The 24,018-nt window shown below is 42.4% G+C and overlaps 1 long non-coding RNA gene and 1 pseudogene across 1 annotated transcript; both read right to left on the reverse strand.

The window, feature by feature from the left end:
- Positions 1-1,232: 1,232 nt before the first annotated feature.
- LOC115151365 (1-aminocyclopropane-1-carboxylate synthase-like protein 1) lies at positions 1,233-5,430 on the reverse strand (annotated as a pseudogene).
- A 1,349-nt stretch (positions 5,431-6,779) lies between these two features.
- On the reverse strand, positions 6,780-23,092 carry LOC115152132 (uncharacterized). Its single transcript, XR_003867426.1, has 6 exons — positions 22,777-23,092; positions 17,122-17,243; positions 9,921-10,701; positions 8,707-9,078; positions 7,170-7,236; positions 6,780-6,974 (listed from the first exon to the last, which is right to left on the reverse strand). It is a non-coding gene; the product is annotated as an uncharacterized LOC115152132 (long non-coding RNA).
- Between the last annotated feature and the right edge of the window lie 926 nt (positions 23,093-24,018).

Genomic DNA, 24,018 nt, shown 5'->3' on the forward strand with positions numbered 1-24,018 from the left:
GAAGATAAGTTCATTAGAGTTACCAGTCTCAGAAATTGAAGCCCAAATAAATGCTTCCCAGAGTTCAAGTAACAGACATCTCAACATCAACTGTTCAGAGGAGACTGTGAATCAGGCCTTCATGGTCGAATTGCTGCAAAGAAACCACTACTAAAGGACACAAATAAGAAGAAGAGACTTGCATGGGCCAAGAAACACAAGCAATGGACATTAGACCAGTGGAAATCTGTCCTTTGGTCTGATGAGTCCAAATTGGAGATGTTTGGTTCCAACCACCGTGTCTTTGTGAGACACAGAGTAGGTGAACAGATGATCTCTGCATGTGTGACTCCCACCGCGAAGCATGGAGGAGCTGGTGACACTGTCTGTGATTTATTTAGAATTCAAGGCACACTTAACCAGCATGGCTACCACAGCATTCTGCAGAGATACGCCATCCCATCTGGTTTGCACTTAGTGGAACTATCATTTGTTTTTTAACAGAACAATAGCCTAAAACACACCTCCAGGCTGTGTAAGGGCTATTTGACCAAGGAGAGTGATGGAGTGCTGCATCAGATGACCTGGCATCCACAATAACCTGACCTCAACCCAAATGAGATGGTTTGGGATGAGTTGGAACGCAGAGTGAATTGAAAAGCAGCTAACAAGTGCTCAGCATATGTGGGAACTCCAAGACTTTTGGAAAAGCATTCCTCATGAAGGTGGTTGAGAGAATGCCAAGCGTGTGCAAAGCTGTCATCAAGGCAAAGGGTGGCTATTTTGAAGAATCTCAAATATATTTTTTAAAACTTTGAGTTACTACATGATTCCCTATGTGTTATTTCATAGTTTTGATGTCTTCACTATTATTCTACAATGTAGGAAATAGTAAAAATAAATAAAAACCCTTGAATGAGTAGGTGTGTTCAAACTTTTGACTGGTACTGTATGTAAAAGTGATATTTCAGTAAAAAAAAAAAGATATATACATTTGCAAAAAATTGCTAAAAAACTGTTATTGCTCTGTCATTGTGGGGTATTGTGTGTAGATTGATGAGGGACAAAACAAAGTAGTCAATTTTAGAATAAGGCTGTAATGTAACAAAATGTGGAAAAATTCAAGGGGTCTGAATACTTTCCGAATGCACTGTATCTATTACAAAAAAATAAGACATCCTGATGTGGACAAACTGGGGAATATTTGTCTCCTTTCCTGCCACCTCTCCTAACAGATATCCTTTATTATCTCCTTTCCTTTTGATCCCCCCTCCCTTCACTCCTCTCTTCCTCTACTTCCTGGCTCTGTCCAGCAGATCTTTGAACACATCTAGCAGCTCTGGTTCCTGCCCGGCCGTTGAGTTCAGGAGTGTTCTTCTCCAGCCAATCAGAGGAGCGGATCTGTTTCCTCAGGGCACCAATCAGGGAGTCCAGACTGCCTGTGGGGTGGGACGTCTGGCAGTCCAGCAAGACAAAGTCTTCATTGGCTAATGGGATGGCATCAGGGTCGGGGTTATCCTTCTCCCCAGGCTCTTCTGATGATGAGGTGTTCTTGGGCAAGGGCGTTGGCTTGACAGCCACAGCTTTGTGTGAGCCTGTTGTGTCCCTCTTTGATGTCATCTTTGTCCCTTCCTTCTCGGTGGCCTCGTTGGTTGTGCCTATGTCAGGGGTAGATGTGGCCTTATCTGTCTCCTCCAGGGCATTCCTGATCCTCTGCATGCCTACAACAACCACACATAACACAATGAAGAGATGGCAAGTAAAGGAAGATAGGACAGAGAAAGGGAGTGGAAAGAGAGGAGAAAAAAGAGGCAATATCTGTTTCCTGCCTCTATCGTCATGAGAGGAGAAAAACAGATGAACTGATTGATGAATGTAGCGAACGTCAGGTATTGCTGTTGGTCGGTGAAGACGATGCAGAACCAGCCAGGAGTGGAACAGTGGAAGGCTTGGCCACAGCTCAGCACCACCTTGTGTTTCAGTAAACACCTCCACAGAGACAGCTCCTCCACAAACGATGGTTCTCGCAGGTACTGACAGACAGGGGGAGAAAGGAGAGAGAGATGTTGTAGTTGCTGTTGTTATTATTATTACCACTGCAACTAGGCCTACTATTATTATTGATATATTACTGTTAGTCCGACCATTGTTGTTATATGTGTACTTTGACAATGTAAGTAAATTTAACTTGCCATGTCAATAAAGTCTATTAAATTGAGAGAGAGCGATAAAGAAAGAGAGAGAGGAGGAACCATGTCAGGAAGAACCAAGACAGCGGCTCCTCACTATCCAGTCTTCTACATTTACATTTACATTTACGTCATTTAGCAGATGCTCTTATCCAGAGCAACTTACAAATTGGTGCAATCACCTTATGATATCCAGTGGAACAACCACTTTACAATAGTACATCTATATCTTTTTTGGGGGGGAGGGTGGGGGGGGGTTAGAAGGATTAATTTATCCTATCTCAGGTATTCCTTAAAGAGGTGGGGTTTCAGGTGTCTCCGGAAGGTGTTGATTGGCTCCGCTGTCCTGGCGTCGTGAGGGAGCTTGTTCCACCATTGGGGTGCCAGAGCAGCAAACAGTTTTGACTGGGCTGAGCGGGAACTGTGCTTCCGCAGAGGTAGGGAGGCGATCAGGCCAGAGGTGGATGAACGCAGTGCCCTTGTTTGGGTGTAGGGACTGATCAGAGCCTGAAGTTACGGAGGTGCCGTTCCCCTCACAGCTCCGTAGGCAAGCACCATGGTCTTGTAACAGATGCGAGCTTCAACTGGAAGCCAGTGGAGTGTGCGGAGGAGCGGGGTGACGTGAGAGAACTTGGGAAGGTTGAACACCAGACGGGCTGCGGCGTTCTGGATGAGTTGTAGGGGTTTAATGGCACAGGCAGGGAGCCCCGCCAACAGCGAGTTGCAGTAATCCAGACGGGAGATGACAAGTGCCTGGATTAGGACCTGCGCCGCTTCCTGTGTAAGGCAGAATCGTACTCTGCGAATGTTGTAGAGCATGAACCTACAGGATCGGGTCACCGCCTTGATGTTAGCGGAGAACGACAGGGTGTTGTCCAGGGTCACACCAAGGCTCTTAGCACTCTGGGAGGAGGACACAATGGAGTTGTCAACCGTGATTGCGAGATCATGGAGTTGGGAGGAGAGTCTTAGAAGAGGGGAGTCTTCTAACCCCAACCCTGTGTCAGTGTCCTTACCTTCCTGAGGTCAGCCCAGATGTAGAAGCCAGCAGGCCGGTGGAGGTAGTGGACTCCCAGGCTCTGTAGCTCCTCAGTCATGTATCTGTGAGTGGCCGGCATTCTCAGCCTGTTCTCTGGAAGAAATATCCCATCGATCCAATCTACAATAGAAAACAGGTATGTTAAACTCCCTAATCAGGGTGATACAGTATGTCCTCTCATCTAGTGTGAGTTTGTGTCCGTTCACCTGTCCTGGAGCAGCCTTGCCATCTGATGATGTATTGGATCAGGGACACCGTGAAACATCCAGAGCTTCGACCAAGTCCCTGTTGTCAGAGTACACAGTGCCCACACACACCCTGCCATCACAAAGTCCTGCACAAGGACAACACAAATGAGACAGGGGTGAATCTAAGAGGGGGGCCAGATAGTCCCCACAACAACATGTATGTACAAACACATTCAGACACGTATGCTCATGCACTCACACACAGTGCATTTGGAAAGTATTCGGACCCCTTGACTTTATCCACATTTTATTACGTTATCATCTCATTCTAAAATACATAAAAGTATTTATGTTTCACAATCTACACACAATAGCTCATTTTTAGCATATGTATTAAACATAAAAACAGAACTACCTTATTTACATAAGTATTCAGACACTTTGCTATGAGACTCGAAATTAAGCTCAGGTGCATCCTGTTTCCATTGATCATCCATGAGATGTTTCTACAACTTGATTTGACTCCACCTGTGGTAAATTCAATTGATTGGACATCATTTGGAAAGGTACACACCTGTCTAAGGTCCCACAGTTGAAAGTGCAGAGCAAAAACCAATCCATGAGGTCGAAGGAATTGTCCGTAGAGCTCAGAGACAGAATTGTGTCGAGCCACAGATTTAGGGAAGGGTACCAAAAAACCTCTCCATGTAACTATTTGGCTTGAATGCCAGGAGGAAACCTGGCACCATCCCTACAGTGAAGCATGGTGGTGGCAGCATCATGCTGTGGGGATGTTTTTCAGTGGCAGGGACTGGGAGACTAGTCAGGATCGAGGGAAAGAAGACACTCCCCATCCAACCAGACAAAGCTTAAGAGGGTCTGCAGAGAAGAATGGAAGAAACTCCCCAAATACAGGTGTGCCAAGCTTGTAGCGTCATACCCAAGAAGAATCGAGGCTGTAATCGCTACCAAAGGGGCTTCAACAAAGTACTGAGTAAAGGATCTGAATACTTATGTAAACGTCATATTTCTGTTTTTTATTCATTTTTCATTATGGGGTATTGTGTGTAGATTGATGAGGGAAAAAAACAATTTAATACATTTTAGAATAAGGCTGTAATGTAATAGAATGTGGAAAAAGTCAAGGGGTCTGAATACTTTCCGAATGCACTGTATGCATGTGCAGGCAAACACACACACACTCACTTTAGACTCAAACCTTGCTGATCCCCCACATCACATGTGTTCTCTGTCGTTCCAGCAAGCTGCAAGCACAACATTGTTAATGTACATTCAATAGGAAGGGTTTGCGTGTGTGTGTGTCATACCTCTCCATGCTAAGGACACTGTGGAAGGTGGCTGTCTCTTCATACACCGTCAGCATGTACACCTCATCGACAATGGTGTGCAACTCATGCCTGAGACGGGGAAGGAATGGAGAGAACAGGGAGGAAAAGCGATGTATTATGAATTTGTATTGCACCGTTTTACAATGTTTATTGTTCTTTATTACAAAGGCAATGCAAGCAGGCATTTTAAACACTATCGGTAGGCAGCCTGAGGGAGCAGTGTGTAATAGAACACGGCTGGTTTATGGTTACTGCATCTCAGTGCATGGGTAGTAGGTCTGTAGAGGGTGTTAATGCTGAGAGCGCCACTAAAACTAGAACAGATGGTTTTGGGAGAGTCCTCAGCCCTTAGATGTACTTTACAGTAAAACTACAGTCATGATACTTGCCGTTTTATGCGCTGAGGGAAAACATATTGTACAATATGTAAATGTGGTGTGAGGGGGGGGGAAAAATCACCTCTTGGCAACCTCCAGGAAGCCAGTCCTGACGGGGAGTGGACCTCAGCCAGGGGGTTATGGGGGTTCACCAGGATCACGACTCTGACATTCACCCCCTGGCAGGAACACAACAAGGGACAGTTATACCGATGATGATTCTAGTGCCTCTATCTTAATTTATGAATTGATAACTATTTCGATTGGGTGGGGGGGTAGGGGGGTTACCTTGCTAGTTGCCTTCCCCATAGCTTCCTATAGCTTCCTAAATATCACATTTACATAAGTATTCAGGCCCTTTACTCAGTACTTTGTTGAAGCACCTTTGGCAGTGATTAGAGCCTCTAGTCATCTTAGGTATGAGGCTAAAAGCTTGGCACACCTGTATTTGGGGAGTTTTCCCCATTCTTCTCTGCAGATCCTCTCAAGCTCTGTCAGGTTGGATGGGGAGCGTTGTTGCACAGCTATTTTCAGGTCTCTCCAGCGATGTTAAAATCGGGTCCTAGTCTGGGATCTGGCTGGGCAACTCAAGGACATTCAGAGATTTGTCCCGAAGCCACTCCTACGTTGTCTTGGCTGTGTGCTTAGGGTCGTTCTTCTATTGGAAGGTGACCCTTCGCCCCATGTCTGAGGTCCTGAGCGGTCTGGAGCAGGTTTTCATCAAGGATCTCTCTGTACTTTGCTCCTCTCATCGTTACCTCGATTCTGACTAATCTCCTAGTCCCTGCCACTGAAAAACATCTCCACAGCATGATGCTGCCACCACCATGCTTCACCGTAGGGATGGTGCCAGGTTTCCTCCAGTCGTGACACTTGACATTTAGGCCAAAGAGTTCCATCTTGGTTTAATCAGACCAGAGAATCTTGTTTCTCATGGTCAGAGTCTTTAGGTGCCATTTGGCAAACTCCAAGCAGGCTGTCATGTGCCTTTTACTGAGGAGTGGCTTTCATCTGGCCACTCTAAAATAAAGGCCTGATTGGTGGAGTGCTGCAGAGATTGTTGTCCTTCTGGATGCGTCTCCCATCTCCACAGAGGAACTCTGGAGCTCTGTCAGAGTGACCACCTCCCTGACCAAGGCCCTTCTCCGCGATTGCTCAGTTTGGCCGGGTGGCCAGCTCTAGGAAGAGTCTTGGTGGTTCCAAACTTCTTCCATTTAAGAATGATGGAGGCCACTGTGTTCTTGGGGACCTTCAATGCTGCAGAACTGTTTTGGTACCCTTCCCCAGATCTGTGCCTCAACACAATCCTGTCTCGGAGCTCTACGGACAATTCCTTCGAACTCATGGATTGGTTTTTGCTCTGACATGCACTGTCAACTGTGGGACCTTATATTGACAGGCATGCCTTTCAAAATCATGTCCAATCAATTGAATTTACCACAGGTGGACTCAAATCAAGTTGTAGAAATATCTCAAGGATGATCAATGGAAACAAGACGCATGTGAGCTCAATTTCGAGTCTCATAGCAGAGGGTCCGAATACTTTTGTAAATCGGGAACTTCTGTTTTATTTTTTTATACATTTGCAAAAATGTCTAAAAACCTGTTTTCGCTTTGGGCATTGTGTGTAGATTGATGAGGAAAAACATTTATTTAATACATTTTAGAATAAGGCTGTAACGTAACAAAATGTGAAAAAAGCTTTCCCGAATGCACTGTATATGGTATACCATATATTGTTAAGGATTAAGGCCTACCTCACAGTCGAGGTGAACATAGAAGAGCCGAACACCACTGTAGAGATGCACATCCTCAGTGACCACTATAGAATGGTGTTGAAATAAGGATTGCATCTAAAACACACACACTGAGTCTGAGTACACCTCTCTAACAAACTCAAAATCCATTAATTAAATACAGTACCATGTATTTCACAGTATGATAAGGCATGGGTGACATTTAAAGGTTCAGTTACAGTATATTATGCAATCCATAGGTGAAACAACTGGACGTACTATTTGAGTGTACTTTAAGTGAGTTGAACTAACCTTGCAGGTCACAAAGCACTGCGGCTATAGATGAGAAGAGGGAGCCACAGCCATTCATCACCACAACCTGAACCCACACACACAAATAAGACACTAGCTTTATGAGTAAAAACATTCTTCATAATTTAAAGGTTGAGTAAGTACAAATTTTCTCCACAAATGTACCGGAATGTCTACTGTATGTAAATAGTTTACGATCAGCGAATGCCATAATGTAGTTATTTTGTTAGATACTTCCCCCCCTATTAGCTGAAATCATATTTTTTTCAAAGCCATTTTAGCTGTCGCGCTAGCTGTTCGGTCTCAACAGATTCACAAATCATGTTTTGAAGTGAGATATAAGAAAGATCATTTTTTAAACTGGTACTGGGCTACCTCTAGCCTAGTGGTTAGAGCGTTGAACTAGTAACCTAAAGGTTGCAAGATCGAATCCCTGAGCTGACAAGGTAAAATCTGTCGTTCTGCCCCTGAACAAGGCAGTTAACTCACTGTTCCTAGGCCGTCATTAAAAATAAGAATTTGTTCTTAACTAACTTGCCTAGTTAAATAAAGGTAAAATACATTTTAAAAATACCTTCAGAAGAGTCTTGTAAAGATTGTGGGAGTCCTAGAGCAAAACAACCAACGTTTTTGTGTTCGCGAGAGTCCATATAGGGGTCATAATAGTTTGTAGACCAAACCGACCGATTTTCGGGACATTCCCTGGTCTGACAAACACCGCTGTAGCTCCACTGCAGATGCAGAAGGCCGACATCGGCGGATGTGGTGGATTGAGATGCAACCCATGCAAAAAACCTGATATCTTAGACAGTTTTTATGGGAATTGATGTATTATGCTAATTCGATTTCCGCGGGCATCGACTCTAGGGGGTTAACTAACTTACCAGGCTAGCGCATCATGCTTTGTGACATGTTAACTAGCTACTCCCAGTTAGATAATGTGTTTACACTTATAGCATCTGAATGCTTGTTGCGTTCTCCCTGGTTTCCACTAGTTACCACAGCCACAAAGTCAAAATGGACTTTTTGGTCTTAATTTACGGTTAGGCATAAGGTTAGCAGTGTGCTTAATGTTAGGGTTAGGTTTAAAATGACATAAGAGACATTTTAGAAATAGGCAGGCTATACGACTTTGTAGCTGTGGTAACTAGTGACGACCTTTCTCCCTGGTGCACTCATATTTCTTTCATGCTGCTTTGTTGACAACTCCCAACCACCTTGCGCTCCGGGTAATCAGCCAATCAGCAGCCACCACTGTCTTTAACTATTCATACCCATAGATTAATAGCCTACAGTCCTTGATGAATACAATCCATTTTCTATGGGCCTAAGCACTTTTACTGTCATTAATTTGGTAAATGAAAGTTATTGAGTCGAGTCCACTGGTATCACAAGCCCAAATGAGTCGCTATACTTATTATACAGTAATAATATAATGAAGTAGTCTAGAAATCACAGCACTCCTTAAAGGCCAGGATTATACACTAGACTAGAGCCATTATACAATATATGGACTAAGGAGAAGCAGTTTACTCACCTGGGTGAGGGAAACCACAGTAGTGAGGCAAGAACCTGGACACCTCTTCTCTCAGACTACAGATCGGATATCGTCGTCGTCATCATCAACACCACCATTATTATCATCACCATCATCCTAATCGCTGCTCTAATAAACATCTTCCTTCTGTGTAATAAACCTGTTATCGAATTGTAGTTTAAATGTCTCTAATGAATACATGTACCATAACCATCCTTTTCAAATAACACATGACATATGAAGTCCTATACAAGGAGATTTCTTACAAGTGGTGGCCTTTCCAGTCAGGATACTACAGCAAAGCTGGGTCGATATGTTGCATGTCAGGCTGGGTCATCTGTGGCAGTGAGGGACACAAAAAGGATTCGTTTTCTGGACAGAGAGAGAACGGTTACATTCAATAGGAGTGTCATGCACAGGGCCACAGATTAAATATAGTTACGGTAAGTACAGAACCACATCTCTAATGGGCATCTCACTTGCTGGTCAACACCATAGAATAAATGGTTTATTCTGATTGGCAAAGTCAGTGATAAGCAGTGGTGTAAAGTACTTAAGTAAAAATACCTAAGTACTACCTCAGTAGTTTTTTGGGGTATCTGTATTTTAATGTTCATATTTTGGACAACTTTTACTTTACTACATTACTAAAGAAAATAATGTACTTTTTACTCCGTACATTTTCCCTGACACCCAAAAGTACTAGTTCCATTTTGAATGCTTAGCAGGACAGGAAGATGGTCCAATTCACACACTTCTCAAGAGAACCCCCCTGGCATCTCTACTGCCTCTGATCTGACAGACTCACTAAACACAAATGCTTCATTTGTAAATGATGTCTGAGTGTTGGAGTATGCCCCTGGCTATCCGTAAGTAAATACAATAAACAAGAAAATGGTAGGATCAGCATGAACGAAGATGGGTCCAGAGGTGAAACGTCCCTTGAGCTCCATGAATGCCCTGTTAGCCTCGGGGGTCCAGCAAAAACGGGTCTGGGACTTGCAGGTTAGGACCGTGAGAGGTTCTGCCACAGCACCAAAGTTGAGTATAAAAACGGCTGTAAAAATTGGCAAACGCGAGGAACCACTGGACCTGCTTGAGTGAGGTCGGACGGGGCCAGTCGGCGACCGCCTCAATCTTTACGGGGTCCATTTGGATGCCTGCGGTAGAGATAATGTAACCCAGGAAGGAAACTTGGGATACGTGGAACTCACACTTATCTATCTTGATATATAGTTGGCTCTGCAGGAGGCGTCTCAGGACTTGGCGTACATGCAGTATGTGTTCTGGAAGGGTTTTGGAGAAGATCAGGATGTCGTCGAGGTAAACAAAAACAAACCAATTCAACATGTCCCTAAGAGTGTCATTGACCAATGCTTGAAAGACTGACGGTGAGTTTGATAATCCGAAGAGCATAACTAAATACTCATAGTGACCCCTAGGGGTGTTAAAGGCAGTTTTCCACTCATCTCCCTCCCTGATTCTCACCAGATTGTAAGCGTTGCGGAGGTCCAGTTTGGTGAAGAATTTGGCCCCTTGGGCCAACTCCAAGGCGGTGGACATCAGGGGTAGGATTAACGATAATTGATCATAATCCGGTTCAGCCATCTGTAATCGATGCAAGGACACAGGCCTCCATCCTTCTTACCCAAAAAGAAGACGCCTGCACCAGCTGGGGATGTAAGAGGGGCAAATGAAACCTGCCTCCAGCGACTCTGGGATGTAATTGTCCATGCTGCTTCAGGGGTCGAGAGGGAGTACAGACAGCCCCGGGGAGGTGTGGAGCCGGGTAGGAGTTCTATGGCACAGTCATATGGACGATGAGGGGAGGGTGACGGCTTGCCTCTTACTAAAGGCCTCCCGGAGGTTGAAGTATTCGGGAGGGAGAGCGGAGAAATCTTGGTCTTCAATGGATGCAGGACGACACGGCAAGGCTCTTGGTGGGGGTCTTAAGACATTTAGTCTGGCAGTCCTTACCCCAGTCTAGTAGGTGTCCTGTGGATCAGGAGAATAGTGGGTTATGTAGTGCTAGCCAGAGGTACCCTAGGATAAGGGGGTTCTCGGGAGCAATGATCAAAAGAAAACTAAGAGTCTGAGTGGTTCACCCCAACCTGCGGTAGAATGTACTTGGTCTGATATTCAATTTTACCCTGGCACAATTGCTTCTGACAAATTTAAGGCCCTGCCCGAAACCAGAAATAACTTCCTCCATTCACTACTCCTCTCGGTCTGTCACTTGCTCCCTGCAAGCAGCGCAATCTGCATGTGCTCTGCTCATGGCGGCTCTGCGTCTGTGAGTATCCATAGCAACGGCTCAGCTTGGGTTGCTCTGCTCAATGATGAGACATGAGAGAGCAGTTCGCTGTGAAATACTTTGTCACTTTAAACTCTGACAAAACTCAAGGAACATTCTTATTTTCCATTAAATAATCTTTCCAGTTTTATATTTGACAAGGTTGAAGCATGTTATGATCTTTGTTAGATATGACTGTACTGCGCAGCAGAGCACGAGCAAATGGCTTAGCTTGTAAATTTTACTGATCAATTTAGTGATACCCGAGCCCTGCATGTGCCCTAGTTATAGATGAAAAAAACAGGCCCTACCCGGCCCAAACCAAATGTTTAATGTCTGGGCCAAGTTTATTGTAGTTTGGTGTTTTTATATTAGTTTTTATTTCTATTAGTTGTTCAATGTTTATTTTGAATTCAGTTTAGTTTCAGTTTGCTGGTTTCTAATTAATATAATAATATAATATAAAAATAATAATATACAAATATTTATATTTCATTTTTATATTGTTTAGTTTCAGTTTAAGTTTTAGTGATAGGGATAGAAAGCATGCATGGGGGGCTAGGAGCCATTTGGGTTGTTTATTGTTTTTTTGGGATGTCACTTGAGGGACAGTAATACATAAGGTGAATGGTCAGGAAATAGGTTAGGGTAGCCTTTCTCATGACTCCAACTCTACATTGGAGTAATTTCACATCCCTTTTGATTAGCTGAGGTGATTTGGTCAAGTGTGAAACACTATATAGAAAAAAAAGTAGCACCGATTGCTATACGGTTTTGGAAACCTTGAACACTCAACTTAATTATTATCGAAAAATAACTTTACACACAGGTCAGGTGTATTAAATTAACACACAACATTGGACGACTTTGTTACTTTGCAATTATTGGGGGTTAAAATTTAAAGTACGCTAATATTATATATATTTTTTACATATGTTTTGGGGTGGTTTGACAGACAAATGCTAAGAAACAGTGGAAGTCTGAAAGCAGGGATTGATCCCTGTTCTCAGGTGGAAAGTTGTACGCGAAATGTGCCAGGGAGTGTTACCACTACACCAAGGCTCTGCACAGGAAATATTAATGGTTGATGGCAGTGGGTAACCAAATCATAGATTGCAGTCTCCTTATCCATAGACTGCTTGCAAGGTAAGGACAGAAACATTTTGTAATTTGGGTGAACAATCTCTTTAATGGCTGGATGAAAATCCTGCTTGTTCTCCAGGAGGGTTGGCCATCCCTGATCTATGTTTCCCAAGTGCTGGATGTTTGAAAATGTTTTTGTTATAACAATTAACTTCTCAAAACCACCAAACCTTCAAGAAAAATCAAATGAATATCAATATTCAGGTAGTTTATACCTACTAGTTGAAGATCCTTTCCATCATCTTACTCTACATAGACAAAATATTTTATGTTTGAGTTGCCTAGAATGTACACAATACTAAAATGTCAAATTATATTTGATTCCTGGAGCATTTAATATCCAACGCCTATTTGTATGACTTATTCAAAGCTTTCTATGAATGGCTGCAAAAATACATAGCCTCATAATTCATTTTCAAAGACACAAGTAGGCATGAGATTTAAAATAAGTGATTACACTGGCAAAATTGGAAGAAGTAGAATAATATAATAAGTGTGGGGAATAAAAGTAATGTTCTTGCTGACAAGCACAGTAATTAATTACCCTATATTTTAGCCCATTGTTAAGAATGCAAATTGTTCCACTGGTCAGACTAAATAGATAATACATATCCTGAAGACAAGATTACATTCATTCTGCCCTAACCCTGCCCTATGCCCTAACCAAATTATCATTTTTTGTATTATCCCCCCTCTAAAATGAAATGTACACTTTTGGGTTCACAATCTGCTTGACAAAATTATTTTCATAGATAAAAATCAGGTCACCCTACCAAATTCCCCGCTAAAACATACTGGTCTGTCTGCTGCCTTTTCGTTGTCACAGCCTACATGCCAAACGAGGGGGACTAATGCAAATGTGGTTTAAATCGACTTTAGTACATGCTGTCAAAGTTTGCATTCTGCAATAGGGGTGGGGGTAAAATCAACCTAATTTTGTTGACAAAATTGTACATTAAACAGCGCTACTCTGTTTACTTACGTGATAATGCCCGAGAAGCCGGTGTTTAGAGGATATATTGGAACCGTGTTTTTCGGCAAACCGTACCAATATATCCTCCAAACACCGGCTTCGAGGGCATTAACACTTAACGGGTTACCAACATCTTCAAATAATGATTGCCATATTTTAATTAAAAAAGTTATACAAGATATAGTCCCAAAACAAATCTAGTATTCTATTTGCTCCTTTGCCAGAGACGCAACCCAGTAACGTTAGGTCGGTATTTCTTTGTTCTGTATCCAGTCGTTCGTTCTATTGCCATACTGGCTGGCAACATTCTTATCCTTTGCGTGCTAGCTAGCCAACTACTGCTAACTTACAGTCACGTCAAACAATGCAGAAATAATAACAACAGTAGCTGCATTTGTTTAAGCGATTTTCTAGTGATATTTATTTGGATACATAACATTGAGCTAATGAGGCACGATTTCGCCTGGCATAGAAAATGTGCTCTCGTTAGGACACTGTTGTTCAGAGGAGATAGCCAACAACACAGCTAATACAATAACTTCAAACTGGAGCTGGAAAGACTACAAACTAGCTGCACTTCATTTCGTTTTACCTTTTTTCAATTGGCATTTGTTTGTATATATATCCATAAAAATGATGCCAACTGATTCATGATTTAGACTGGCTGAGAAACACTGCCTGCCTCTCTCTCGTCCCGACTCCTACACGTTCATTACACCGAGGTAAAAACAGTTTCAGGTTGGATATTCGCCTGTAGTTTTCCTAACGTCCAACAACAGCAGTTAGGGACCGTCAACATAGTGACAAATCAACATTTTCAAATTTCAATAGCTCTTTAACCATTACTCCTAAAACTTTCAAAACTGGTTACAGCGAACCCGATGGCATAGACACACATTGCACACTTTTTTGTCGATTTACATCTTGCACTATTTTAAATTATGTATTTAAAATGTTTTATTTCAATAGCTCATTGGTCATACGACCTATGACTTCAAACAAGGTTTAGAATGTCCACTGACTACCCTTCTATATTGCACACCCTTTAGTTTGTCCATTTTCATCTCACATGATTTTACATAAATGTTTCTACATTTAACATTTCAATAGCTCCTTGGTCATGTAACCTAATGACTTCAAACAAACTTCAGAATGTCCACTGACTACCCTTCTATATTGCACACCCTTTAATTTGTCCATTTTCATCTCACATGATTTTACATTAATTTTTCAAAATGTAGAATTTCAATATCTCCTTGGTCATGTGACCTACTGACTTCAAACAAGGTTCAGAATGTCCACTCAGTGTGCCTACACATTGCACACCCTTTAGTTTGTTCAATCTCACATGATTTTACATGAATGTTTCTACATTTACATTTTCAATAGCTCCTTGGTCATGTGACCTACTGACCTCAAAAAAGGTTCAGAATACCTTCTTATCGCACACTCTGATGTTTGTCTACTTTCATCTCATGCTATTAGACTTAAATCTGTAAGCTTGCATGGCCTTCATTTTACATGGGTGTTAAACTTCTCCTTTTTTTTATGTTCCAGCCTCGCAATAACTATCTGTCACATGGACACTGAAACGATCCGCAAATGGCTGTATGTGGCATGGATCAAGGACAGGAGAGGTGTTCAAAGGAAGGCGCACAGGTAGGCCTAATGAAAAACAATGTTTCATATGCTCTTTTTAATCACAGTAATAGGCAGTGTTTTGTCAGTCAGAGTGAGCTTGATAATGTGAAAGAATCATTTTCATAGCATCACTTTCATATACTGTACAATAAGACAGTTTACATAACCTGATAATGACTTGATATTTGAGTGCGTTCACAACAAGCCACCTGCAGACAACTTACAAAATGCAATAGTGCATTTGAGGATTCGTTGTTCTGATGAAAATAGTTATTTGATGCATGGCCTATAAATTCCTACGTCTTTTGTGAGTAAAATCCTTTTTCCAAAATTGATTTAGGTAAATTTTTGTGAAGAGGTATGAGGATTGTGATATGGATCATTTAATAGTAAAATCATTTAAGGGATCAATACATTTCTATATTGCTTCCCCAGTATCTGAATGAACCATCAGGCCAAGTGTTTTTGGTTGACCCTGCTGTACAGAAAGAGAAGGAGGAATCGGAACACGCTGCATTCAAATTCAGGTCTTAGTTATTCCATTGTACTGGATCTAATACATATTAGCATTTTACATATTCATAAGTGTAATCATTTTTTATGACATACTGTGATAAACTCTCTTGCATGCTGGCTCTGTCACTTTCAGACATGTGCAGAGCAGACTGAAAGGGCTCTTGACTTGAACCACAGGGGTTCTCTAAAAAGAGAGAGTAATCCAAAAGGCACAGACACACCCCTTGACTTTCAATTGGCACCCTTGACCTGTATGTATTCTCTCCTGATTGGCTCTGTGGTGAAAAGTCTAGCAATCTGACTAAAGTGCTAGAGGTATGAGGAGAGATCCTCCTTTGTATTTAGGGAACAAATATTTCCTAACACTTTGGATCCTATTCTTGGACAGTTAGAAGACATCAATGCAAAAAAAAATAAAAAATTACTGTCCATGAGTAACCTCAACCTTGTGGGTGTTTGGGCCAATAAAGTGCAAACTCAATTCTACCACTGACTAGTCTCTCATGCCCCTATGAACGGGGACACAGGGAAATAGTTTTAAATCTAAACCAGCCCTTTTTTACTGGAGTACACTAACCCCTAATTGGGGCTCTTTTCTGTACACACAGTAGCAGTTTACCAGATAAGAAGTCAAGAAGATCAAAAAGTAGATTGTTGTAAGCGTGTATTACGTCCTGTGCTGGCTCCATTGTCATATCCATTCTGGATTCTGAGTGGTAAAATCATAGCTGAAAAATGCCTCTATGTATGTGTATACATTTTCCGCCAAGACAGAACTGCCAAAGGGGGTGGAGTTGCAATCTACTGCAGAGACAGCCTGCAGATTTCTGTCATGCTATCCAGGTCTGTGCCCAAACAGTTTGAGCTTCTACTTTTAAAAATCCACCTTTCCAGAAATAAGTCTCTCACTGTTGCCGCTTGTTACAGACCCCAGCTGCACCCTGGACACCATATGTGAATTAATTGGACACCATATGTGAATTAATTACCCCCCATTTATCTTCAGAGTTTGTACTGTTATGTGACCTAAACTGGGATATGCTTAACACCCTGGCCGTCCTACAATCTAAACTAGATGCCCTCAATCCCACCCAAATTATCATGGAACCTACCAGGTACAACCCCAAATCCGTAAACTCGGGCACCCTCATAGATATCATCCTGACCAACCTGTCCTCTAAATACACCTTTTCTGTCTTCAACCAGGATCTCAGCGATCACTGCCTCATTGCCTGCATCAGTAATGGGTCCGCGGTCAAACGACCACCCTTCATCACAGTCAAATGCTCCCTAAAACACTTCAGCGAGCAGGCCTTTCTAATCAACCTGGCCCGGGTATCCTGGAAAGATATTGACCTCATTCCGTCAGTAGAGGATGCCTGGTTATTCTTTAAAAGTGCTTTCCTCACCATCTTAAATAAGCATGCCCCATTCAAAAAATGTAGAACCAGGAACAGATATAGCCCTTGGTTCACTCCAGATCTGACTGCCCTTGACCAGCATAAAAACATCCTGTGGCATACTGCATTAGCATCGAATAGCCCCTGCGATATGCAACTTTTCAGGGGAGTTAGGAACAAATATACACAGGCAGTTAGGAAAGCAAAGGCTAACTTTTTCAAACATAAATTTGCATCCTGTAGCACAAACTCCAAAAAGTTCTGGGGCACTGTAAAGTCCATGGAGAATAAGAGCACCTCCTCCCAGCTGCCCACTGCACTGAGACTAGGAAACAGTGTCACCACCGATAAATCTACGTGCCAACATATCTCATCAGCCACCTGGTGGAAGGGACTTTGTGGATCTCAGACTCTTTGCCCTGTTTCCTCCATCATCCTCCAAATCCTACCAACATCAGCCGCCTCCGAGTGCAACTGGTCCTTGTTCGGGAACACACAGTGAAGAAGAGGCCTCAGAGTCTGATGTTCAAGAGGTGGACATTGAGGAGGTCCAGGGAGAAGACATGGAAGCCTGGGAGGAAGACAACCAAAGCTTTAGTTTCTAGACTATCATTTTACAGATGTATGTTGAAAACATTTTTGGGAGATGCGATGGATCATTTGGGATCATTCAATATTCCCTTTATTTTGTTGTTCAGTGAAATCATCCCATGTGAAGATTAATTAAAGTTCAATTCGTAACTAAATTGTTTTTTATATTTCTATTGGATGGATTTAATAATTTGCAATTATGTTTCCTTATGATAAGGTAAAAGGTTTATGTTTATGTCTCCATATGATATGGTAAATATATCCAATGCAAAAAAACATCTACATTTAAATGGTATTAATATTAATTTGCACATATTTCCGTTAATTCCTATAGATTCCCGTTAATTCCTATATATTCCCGTTAATTCTCACGGAAAGTGTCCACCTTTGAATATTCCCCAAAATGTGCAACCCTAGTTGTCATCAAACGCTAGCCCCGAAATACATTTTTCTCTTGGAACGCTGAGATCCCCCCATTGTTTTCCTATGGAGAAGCATGCTGGTATATTTCGCCAAATATCTCGAAATGTGTATATTTAGATTTTTTCAAGTGGGACACCATTTTAATCAGGATAATCTCCTCTTTCCAATTACATAAGGTTGGGCAGCGTACTCTGCTGTCATCGATCGCTAGACCAGAAATAGTCAAAAGTTGCAATTTTTTCCTACTTCCTCATTATGCAGACATAAGCACACGTGGCACCATCGAGGTGCGGATGTTTACTTTCTACACAAGTTGTTCTTTTTCAGTTTCGTCCTAAGAACAGATTGTAGTAAAAAGTTGTAGTAAAAGTTGTAAGAAGGGCTACATTTCTTGGTGCTCCAGTCAGAAGAGGCTCTGCCAACGTTCGATTACATTCGTTTGCTATGGGCTCGCGCTAGTGTTCCAGCTTAGCCAACGTTCTTTTGCCATTTTTCAGCCTTGGGTGTATTTTGACTCGTTCTATTGTCCATCCTACTAATGTGCGAGTTGACATAAATACAAGAGATGAATCAGACAGCAACATGAACATAATATTCTTATGGAGGTGCAGTGATAATTTTCAGATGGAATTTAGCAGGCATAGGTGTGTCTGTGACGGCCAATACAGCACGGCTTGGAACGCTTGCTAGCTACTTCCAGACACAAATGAGAGAAAATCTCACTCTAACCATTTTACTCCCCCTAGCAGCGCTGGTTAGGTTGTTTTCATGTTATCCAGAGTGTTGGTGACTGTAACTGTGCTGCTTGCAACAATTTAATGACGCTTTTTTTGCAGACGTTTACTGACACTGGCCATATTCAACGGTTTTTGAGCGTTCGTAAATTCAGTTATACTGTGTTCGAGCACACTCAGACGAGAGTGCTCTGAAATCGGAGTAGATAGCCAGAGTGAATCTATGAACACACCCAGAGTGATGGGACAGTTGTACCAAGGATGGTTATAGCTAAAACAAGACCACAGCCCGTGGTTTCACATTAGTCATAGTGGGCAGAAGAAAAAAAGGTGGGCAGAGCCAAGCATGAGCTACCAAGAGCTACCAAGATCATATTGGCGACAAAACGTAGTCCACTCTGTTCGTAACAGATTTATATTTTTGGGAACATAAAACTGTATTGAGATTAATTATTTCATCGACAAAAAGATTAGCAGAATTTCAAGCAAAATCCATCTCGTTCCATCTTCTCCCACTTCCGGACATTTGGCTTGTGGAAAACCCAAGCGGATGCTTCACAATTATAGACTGCTCAAAAAAATAAAGGGAACACATCCTAGATCTGAATGAATGAAATAATCTTATTAAATACTTTTTTCTTTACATAGTTGAATGTGCTGACAACAAAATCACACAAAAATAATCAATGGAAATCCAATGTATCAACCCATGGATGTCTGGATTTGGAGTCACACTCAAAATTAAAGTGGAAAACCAAACTACAGGCTGATCCAACTTTGATGTAATGTCCTTAAAACAAGTCAAAATGAGGCTCAGTAGTGTGTGTGGCCTCCACGTGCCTGTATGACCTCCCTACAACGCCTGGGCATGCTCCTGATGAGGTGGCGGATGGTCTCCTGAGGGACCTCCTCCCAGACCTGGACTAAAGCATCCGCCAACTCCTGGACAGTCTGTGGTGCAACATGGCGTTGGTGGATGGAGCGGGACATGATGTCCCAGATGTGCTCAATTGGATTCAGGTCTGGGGAACGGGCGGGCCAGTCCATAGCATCAATGCCTTCCTCTTGCAGGAACTGCTGACACACTCCAGCCACATGAGGTCTAGCATTGTCTTGCATTAGGAGGAACCCAGGGCCAACCGCACCAGCATATGGTCTCACAAGGGGTCTGAAGATATCATCTCGGTACCTAATGGCAGTCAGGCTACCCCTGGCGAGCACATGGAGGGCTGTGCGGCCCCCCAAAGAAATGCCACCCCACACCATCACTGACCCACGGCCAAACCGGTCATGCTGGAGGATGTTGCAGGCAGCAGAACGTTCTCCACGGCGTCTCCAGACTCTGTCACGTCTGTCACGTGCTCAGTGTGAACCTGCTTTCATCTGTGAATAGCACAGGGCGCCAGTGGCGAATTTGCCACTCTTGGTGTTCTCTGGCAAATGCCAAACGTCCTGCACGGTGTTGGGCTGTAAGCACAACCCCCACCTGTGGACGTTGGGCCCTCATACCACCCTCATGGAGTCTGTTTCTCACCATTTGAGCAGATACATGCACATTTGTGGCCTGCTGGAGGTCATTTTGCAGGGCTCTGGCAGTGCTCCTCCTGCTCCTCCTTGCACAAAGGCGGAGGTAGCGGTCCTGCTGCTGGGTTGTTGCTCTCCTACGGCCTCCTCCACGTCTCCTGATGTACTGGCCTGTCTCCTGGTAGCGCCTCCATGCTCTGGACACTACGCTGACAGACACAGCAAACCTTCTTGCCACAGCTCGCATTGATGTGCCATCCTGGATGAGCTGCACTACCTGAGCCACTTGTGTGGGTTGTAGACTCCGTCTCATGCTACCACTAGAGTGAAAGCACCGCCAGCATTCAAAAGTGACCAAAACATCAGCCAGGAAGCATAGGAACTGAGAAGGGGTCTGTGGTCACCACCTGCAGAACCACTCCTTTATTGGGGGTGTCTTGCTAATTGCCTATAATTTCCACCTGTTGTCTATTCCATTTGCACAACAGCATGTGAAATGTATTGTCAATCAGTGTTGCTTCCTAAGTGGACAGTTTGATTTCACAGAAGTGTGATTGACTTGGAGTTACATTGTGTTGTTTAAGTGTTCCCTTCATTTTTTTGAGCAGTGTATATCCAGTGAAATATCTAGCTCATTGTTCTATCTGTGGATGGAGTGCAACAGCGAATTTAGTTATTGCACATGTGCACTTCAAAGAGTAGGCGTTCCCTAACGGAAATATGCAGATAAATGCTAGAACGTTCCAATATAATCTCACTAGCTCATGCTTGGCTCTGCCCACCTCCTTGCTTGTTTCTGCCCATTATGATTAATTTGCTCCCATTGGAAACAACAGGCTCTGGTCTATCTTGGGTTAGTTTCAAAAATGTTTGGTCGCACATGTTTGCCCCGGTCAATTGGCCCCAGTCAATTGTTCCAATGAGAACCCTATGGCTGTATGGCCTTGTTTCCCGGTAGGTGAGGTTGGGATAGGTTAAAAGGTCCAATGCCGTTTTTTATCTCAATATCAAATCTTTTCTGGGTAACTATTATTAAGTACCTTACTGTGATGGTTTTCAATTAAAATGGTCAAAAATAAACAAAAATAGCTTCTTTGCGAAGGGCAATTTCTCATGCAACAATTTTGCAAGTGTAACCGATGTTAAATGGCTAGCTAGTTTGCGGGATGCGCGCTAATAGCGTTTCAATCGGTGACGTCACTCGCTCTGAGACCTTGAAGTAGTTGTTCCCCTTGCTCTGCAAGGGCCGCGGATTTTGTGGAGTGATGGGTAACGATGCTTCGAGGGTGACTGTTGTCTGTGTGCAGAGGGTCCCTGGTTAGAGCCCAGGTAGGGGCGAGGAGAGGGACGGAAGCTATACTGTTACATTGATGCTGTTGACCCGGATAAAATATTACATTTTATTTGGAACGGCAAGCCAGACAAAATTAAACGGGCCTATTTATATAATGAATATGAATTCGGATAGCAGAAATGATTAAATATTAAAGCATTAGACCTATCACTAAAGGCGCCATTCATACAAAAGTTATACTTAAATCCAAACTGGTTCTCTAGCATATTAGTAAGAATGTCTCATCCCATGTTCAAAAATGGCCTTTTTCCCTTTATTCAGATTACAACCTCTCACTTTCGGTAATTTGAAAATGAAATAATCTCTAAAATATCGCTATTTTTAAAACAAGCCACTGAAATTGGTTGTAGTTTCAGTTTAATTTACCAGAAAACACAGAACAAATAATACAACTAATATTGTGGTTAAACTCAAATATACTAAATGATTTTAAAAAATACCTTATTTTTAGGACAAATGTTTTTTTTAAGTATAATCTTTGTGAATTATATCATAAATAGGACTGGTGGAGTTAAGTCACACATGCAGCTAACAAAAATGTATAGCCCTGCATTAAAGACCAAAATTGGTTAAAGAAAATTGTGTTAACTAAAAAAGTATATCAGTTTCATTCAAGGAACAAAAAATTGACAGCTGAGCCATATAGATTGCAAAATCTTTGGTAAGAGATTTTCGATGTACCGATTCCATGGCACGTGGTTTATGAACTGAAACTCCACCAGATTCAAAACTTTGAATTATATTATATTATTATACAAAATTATTGCAACCAATGAAATGTTATATATATATGGGGGATACAACCATCCCAGCTCTGCTGATTTTGCTGTGAAGAGAGAATCAGTAGATCATTTGTTTTAGTACTGTCCATATTTAGCTTGTTTTTTGATAGTAGGTCCAAGAATGGCTGAATAATTGCAACATTTGCCTGGAGATAACTCTGCAGATAACAATACTGGGTGATTTGAAAAGTCAATCAATCGATCAATAATATAATAATACTTTTAGCTAAATGCCTTTCTCTCGCAGGACGTCCGCTATTCGGTTGAAAACATGTTGATTTCTGAGGGAACTCTCCAGCTCTAGTTGGAACGACTTATTTGACCACTGCTGGAGGAGTTCTGCCACCTCTGGGTCAGACCAGTTGCTGCACCGCTTATATTTTCTTCCGTGGAAGTTCATTTTAGATGCCACTTTGACAGATGATAGGTCCTCCGAGTTATCTTTTATATGGAAAAAAAACAACCCTATTTATTATTCTTAAAAAAAATGTTTTTATCAAATAACCAATCATTAGCCTGAGTTTGGCTAATGTAGCCTAATAGGCCTTAATATAGGCCTGTGCTAGCAGGCTTAACGAAATTAGCTAATAAATAATCAGTAGGCTAAAATAGTTATAATCATACTATGAAGCACTCAACTAAAGTAAAAACAAAATGGGAGACTACAGCATCAACACAAAGGTTTGTTATGCTTACAGTAGGCTGCCAAGATTCAGTTCGCTCTCTTCAGTAGGCGTGGCTACCAGTGCAGTCAGCTCACTGTCTAGCCCGGTCTAGAACATATTCTATTTTTGACGCAGTTAACAACAATAGCATATGTAAAATAAAATGAGGGGAAGAGAATCCAAAAAATTCTACATCCGGGTTGATGGATAATTTTGGACCGTATTAACAGCAGAGCCATTGGAAGCGGGCTGGCTGCTTGTTATTGGGTTTGTGTGTTAGCAAGCGAGTCAGAATGAACAGGATCGCTCTTTTGCGCCCTCTACCATACAACATTGCATGGAAGCCATTATTTATGCATGCACGGTATAAATCCGGTAGATGTCGCTCATAGACAGTTTGCAAATGTGGTGGCGCCACGTATGATCCAACCAAAGACAGTAAATTATGAAGATAGACTAAGGGTGTGTTCGTAAAATCCCTCTCGAGTGCCAGAGTGCGCTCCTGTTATTCGTAAATTCAGAATCGTTGTCAGATTGTCTGTTCATAAATTCAGAGCGATTCGCTCCAGGAAGGTTCAGAGGGCAGACTGGAGGCTCTGACGGAGTTGATCCGAGCGTTCTGACCTCACAACGGCAGTCAAGCACCCAAGTTAACTGGCTTAAATTGGCTAGCTTGCTTGCTACTTCCTGACAAAAATGAGAGAACACATCACTCTGACCATTTTACTCGCCCAAGCAGAGCTAGGCTGTTTTCATGTTATCTTGGGCGGTAGTGACTAACTGTGCTGCTAGCACCTGTTAAATTCCGTTTTTTCCAACCTTTACTGACACCTGTCATATTCTACGGGTGTTGCGCATTCATAAATGCATGAGTTATTCTGCGCTCTGACACACTCAGACGAAAGAAAGGAGAAGATATCCGAAATTAATTTACGAACGCACCCTGAAATTGTCATGGCTGACATCGGGTCTAACGTTCGCCTCGCGAAGAACTGCGCATGTGCCACTAATATAAGGTCAGTTTGTCACTTTCACGAGGTTGGAGTAATAACATGTTCAACTACTTAAGTCATTGGGTGGAATCGAGGTTGTGCTTTTTTAGATTTCGAGAAATTTGACAACTAAGTTAGAATTGTTCACTTCTCTCATTGACTTCTCAAACCCCGGACTGGTCTGTTTCGCAAGCGTTCCCGGAAGTCTCGCGATGTTGCGCCTCTGGGTTTAGAAACTCTGTGATCTAACGATGACGTGGGGCTGGGGCGTGTGGATTTAC

The sequence above is a fragment of the Salmo trutta genome, chromosome 17 (assembly GCF_901001165.1).
Source record: "Salmo trutta chromosome 17, fSalTru1.1, whole genome shotgun sequence".
Taxonomy (NCBI): Eukaryota; Metazoa; Chordata; class Actinopteri; order Salmoniformes; family Salmonidae; genus Salmo; species Salmo trutta.